Here is a 6,000-nt window from a genome sequence, read left to right as displayed (position 1 = left end):
AACAAGATGTACTTAGATTCAGGACCTCTGGGCTGGGTCAATTTGAGGGCTTAACAATGTCCTCCAGTAGCCAGGTTCTCTGTGTCTTGCAGTCCTGTGTTTCATGAGTCATCAGCCCATTTCACTCATGGCAGAAGATGGCTGCTGTACCTCCAGCCATCACAGCCTTATCCACTAATATATGTAAGCCCAATTAAGATCATTTCCTCCCAGATTTTCTCTTTTAAGAGCAAAGACATTCTTTCAGGGCTCACCCCCAATTCCTCATCCCTGATTTACACACAGCCCCTAACTAAAAGTAATCAGGTGTAGCCAGGCATGGCGGCTCACACCTGTAATTCCAACACTTTGGGAGGCTGACTCAGGAGGACCACCTAAGGTCAGGAGTTCAAGACCAACCTGGCCAACATGGTGAAACCCTGTCTCTACTAAAAATACAAAATTAGCCAGGCATGGTGGTGGGCACCTGTAATCCCAGCTACTTGGGAGGCTGAGGCAGGAGAATCGCTTGAACCCAGGAAGTGGAGGTTGCAGTGAGCCAACATCATGCCATTTCACTCCAGCCTGGTCGACAGAGTGAGACTCCCTCTCAAAAAAAAAAATAAAATAAAATAAAAAAAGAAAAGAAAAATAAAAAAGCATGAGAAAGCATGAAGGAACCCTGGGAAAAAATGCAGGCTCTGCCAACAATAAGGAAAAATGATGGTTGACTGGGAAGCCAGTAGCACGTGCTGCCCATCATTTGCTTATTTTGTGTCAAGTTGTTTGCCAATGTAGTTCTTTATATATTATATATTATTATGTTAATCTTTACCAAAATATAAAATATTGAGATGTAATTGCAATTGTGACCCACACACATACATGTAGATGCATGTTCTGTGTATCGCAAATGTGTTCTCTCATTCTGTACTTGTCTTCAGTTCTTAGAAACTTTGTTACAATCATGTTGTGCAATCAAATAGCTTGGCACAAACATCTGTTTTGTTCCTTCTGAGTTTGATTTTTGTTGTTGTTGTTTGAGACAGAGTCTTGCTCTGTCACCCAGGCAGGAGTGCCGATCATGGCTTACTGCAGCCTTGAACTCACAGGCTCAAGCAATCCTCCCATCTTAGTCTTCTGAGTAGCTGGGACTACAGGCGTGTACCAACACTCTCGGCTAATTTTTTTTAAAATTTTTTATAAAGTCGGAGGGATCTCACTGTATTGGCCAGGCTGTTCTTGAACTCCTGAGCTCACGTAATCCTCCTGCCTTTACCTCCCAAAGTGCTGGGATGGCAGGCACGAGCCACCATGCCCAGCTGCCTGCTGGGTTTCAATCCTTCCTTTCCCAGCACGCATGTAACTTTAAGAAGGTCTTGTAACTAACTCTCCAATAAAATTGTCCTGGGCATATAAATGTCTTGACGTTTTCTTCTAATGCCTCCCTAGGAAAACTGGCACACACCTGTTCCCAGCAACAGGGAGGAGAGAAAGGTTTACTCCGAATGCACCCACGACAAAACTCCCCTGCTGCCAAGCTCTCCGTGGCTTCCTGGAGACCAACACACACAGGAACAGAAGCCCGGCAACCCCCAGGGGAAGATGCCTCCTCCGGGTTTAAAAACGGAGCTACCCTTTTGCCCGGAGATCATGAGCGTTGCCTTGTGACTTAGTGCCTTATACTCTGCTTTCAGAGCACCAGTTCTCAGTGGAACGGGAGAAACAGGCGGGTGACGAGGGTGGGGTGATTTATGGGACAGAGAATGGTGCAACACCTACGCTTGTTTGTGTTGGGAGACAGAGGCCTCCTGCATGCCCGAAACATGTTGTTTAAACATCCCTGCAGTTGCGCCAATGTCTTTTTCTCTCTGGCTGTTTCAGCCCTTTTCTATCTCTACCAAATCCATGCTCCCCCCTCTCCAGCCCTCCTGTCTCCAGCTACCCTCCCCAGCGCCCTCAAATCTCGGAACTGCAAGCAGTGCGTCTCAAGCCTGGCTGTGCGTCTCAAGCCTGGCTGTGCGTTGGGAACTCCTGGAGGCCTGGTTCACATAGCTGGGTCGGGGGAAGCCCTGGGACGCAGGGTTCTGATTTCAGAGTTCAGATGCCTAAGAATGTGCATGACACAGTTTCCCAGGTGATGCTGATGCTGCCGGACCAGGACTGAGCCTGCACATCTCACCCCGAATTCAAAATCAAAAGATGGGGTGAGGGTTCTCAGCAAAACGCAGCCTGAGATTCTATTTTGGGGACCGCTGTTCCAGAGAGAAGCGCAGTGCGCCTGACACTTGGTGGGTGGGGCCCAGGGACGCTGCTCAACACCCTGCAGGGCACAGGATGCCCCCAACAGACAGTCATTCAACTTAAATATTAATAGTGATAAAGTTGAGAAAGACTCTATCTATTGTCTATCTATGTATCCATCTATCCACCCATTCATCTATCATCATCATTTATCTATTACCTATGTATCATTTCTCTATTACCTGTCTATACATCTAGCCATCCATCATCCATCTATCATTATTTATCTATTATCCGTCATTTATCTAATATCTGTCTTCCTATCTATGTATCTATCTTCATCATCATCATCATCAATCTCTTATCTATCTGTTTATCATCTATCTCCATCTATGTGTCTATGTATCTGTATATCTATCATCTATTTATCACCTATTTCTCCATCCTATCTATCATCTATCTGTCCATCCATCCTATCTCATCTATCATCTACCTATGTATCATCTATCATGTGTCTACTGATCTATTTATCTATCCATTATCTATCTATTTATTTATCATTTATCTAAACAGTGACTCACAGTCGCAGACTGATTCTGCCCCTGCCCCCACCAGGGGACACTGTGCAATGTTTGAGGTCAGTTTTAATTGTCATTACTGGAAAGTGTGCTAATGGCATCTGGCAGATGGAGCCCAGGGACACTGCTCAATACCCCACAGTGCACAGGACGGGCCCACCACCGAGAATCCCGCCCTGAATGCCACAAACGCCTTGGTGAAAAACTCCAGGAGTAACTTCCATCCAACGTTGGGAAAGGGATCAGGTTGACAATCACATCATTCTGAACAGTCCAGGAGGCAGGAGCTGTCTGAGTCATTTGTAAATGCACCTCTCATTAGAACACTCGTAAGACCCTTTCCCGTAGGAGGATCCTCCCTTACCCAGAGCAAGATCACAGCACTCCACGGTTTCCCTGCTGGAGCAATGAGAAGCCAACACAGGCCCCATGGAACGAGTTGGCAGCACGAGGCTGTGCAGACATCTGGCAACTACTGGAGCCAACAAGGAGAAAGCATAGAAGCTGGGAAAGTCTCCCCTTCCTTGCACAAGAACTGAGACTTCCTTGGAGGAGCCAGCTTCATCCTGGCATTTCTCTTCTTCGGGGCTGGCATCCAGAGGATAGAAAACTGAGGTCGTACTGGCAAAGGGGGCTCCGCCGGGGCACTTCTCGGCTCCTAAGGATTTCCCCAATGACTCAGAGGCTGGACAGATTTAAAAGTGGACCCCCTATGGAAAATGGTACAGAGATTTCTCAAAGAACTAAAATTTTATCTACCAGTTGATCTAACAGTTCCACTACTGGGTATTCACCCAAAGGAAAACAAGTCATTATGTCAAAAAGACACACCATGCACAATAGCAAAGATATGGAGTCAACCCAGGTGTTCATCAACAGGTGATTGGATACAGAAAATGTGATTTATGTGTACAATGGAACCGTATTCAGTCATGCAAAAGAATGAAATTCTATCTTTTGCAGCAACATGGATGAAACTGGAGGCCATTATCTTAAGTCATTATCATACTGAGAAAAAGAACGTCAATTACCACATGTTCTCACTCGAAGTGGGAGCTAAATAATATGTCCACATGGACATAGCGAGTGGATTAATAGACGTTGGAGATACAGAAGGGTGAGAGAGTGGGAGGATGGTGGAGAATGAGAAATTACTTAATAGGTACCATGTACACTATTCAGGTGATGCTTACCCTGGAAACCCAGACTTCACCACAACTCAGTGTATCTATGTAACAAAATTGCACTTTACCCCATACATTTACACAAATAAAATAAATCAGTAAAATTTGATATGTAAACCTGTTTAATACAAACGAATGCAGAAAAAAATGTTGTAATAACATAAAAAATAAATAAAGGTGCCCTCTTGATGCTTACTATGCCTGCAGATATCTCACAAAGCCCCAGTAGCCGCCAGGAGAATCCTTGCATGCAGCCTGCTGGATGGAGGCCAGAGACAGCCTCCACTGTTTATTTACAGCTCTGGGGCCATCTATGAAGTAGAGCTAAAAACACCACCGATACCTGTCCCCAAGGCTGAGCTGATGCAGGAACAGCCCTCAGCACAGTGCCTGGTATCCACAGACCATCGATCATCCTAGGTATTAATCTAGATCAGGAAGTCCTGACTGTAGCTTGCATTGATCGCCATGGACAGTTTCGGCAAGAATCTGGGTTCCTTTGCCGTCGCTTTCTGATGGTCACGTGAAGGCTTTTCTTCTCCAAGTAAGTTCACTCATTCAACTCATGCACTCATACATGCATGCATTCACACATTCATTCACTCATTCAACTCATACATGCATGCATTCACACACTTATTCATTCAACTCATGCACTCATACATGCATGAATTCACGCATTCATTCACTCATTCAACTCATACATGCATGCACTCACGCATTCATTCACTCATTCAACTCATCCATGCATGCATTCACACATTCATTCACTCATTCAACTCATCCATGCATGCATTCACGCATTCATTCACTCATTCAACTCATACATGCATGCATTCACACACTTATTCATTCAACTCATGCACTCATACATGCATGCACTCACACAATCATCCCTCATTCAACTCATGTATTCATACATGCATGCATTCACGCATTCATTCACTCATTCAACTTATACATGCATGCATTCACGCATTCATTCACTCATTCAACTCATACATGCATGCATTCACGCATTCATTCACTCATTCAACTCATACATGCATGCATTCACACACTTATTCATTCAACTCATGCACTCATACATGCATGCACTCACACAATCATCCCTCATTCAACTCATGTATTCATACATGCATGCATTCACACATTCATTGATTCATTCACTGAATTCACTCATACATGCATGCACACTTTCACTTATTCATTCATTCATCTCTTAACTTGTCCATGCATTCAATTCATTCGTTCACTCATACATAATACATTAATTCATGAAGTGTTTGCAATCTTCACTCATGTGCGTGCATTAACACACATGCTAGTTTGTTCAGCTCATTCGTGTACTCATACATATTTATTCACTCATTCATTCATCCACATATTCACACTTGTCATGTATTCTGTTCATTCACTCACACACACACATTCATTCCTGTATAAATGCATGCCTTCATGTGCTCATTCAATCCTGCATGCATGAATTCACTCACTCACTCATGCAGGCATGAACTCACCTGCTCACTCATTCATGCACTCATGCATACACGAATTCACTTGTTTACTCACTCATACATGCACTTATACATGCATGAATTCACTTCTTAAGTCATTCATGCGCTCAATCACGTATGAATTCACTTGTTCACTCATTCATGCACTCACTCATGCAGGCATGAATTCACCTTCCACTCATTCATGCACTATGCATGCATGAATTCACTTGTTCACTCAATCATTCATGCATTCAACTCATTCATTCACTCATTCATAGATTCATGCCTTCATTCATGCATGCATGCATTCACCTGGTTTTTCCACACAGTCACACCTCCATTCATGCATATATCTCTAAATTCATTCACACATGCATTGGCTCATTCATGCCTTCAACTCGTGCATTCACGTGTGAATGCATTCATTCCCTCCTTGGCACAAACATTGATTCACTGGTTCATCCATTTCCTGGCTCGCTCATTCATGAGTAGTTGTTTGTTCATTCACGCCTCACA

The sequence above is a fragment of the Macaca nemestrina genome, chromosome X, assembly GCF_043159975.1.
Source record: "Macaca nemestrina isolate mMacNem1 chromosome X, mMacNem.hap1, whole genome shotgun sequence".
Lineage (NCBI taxonomy): Eukaryota > Metazoa > Chordata > Mammalia > Primates > Cercopithecidae > Macaca > Macaca nemestrina.
Note: the sequence above shows the minus strand (reverse complement) of the source record.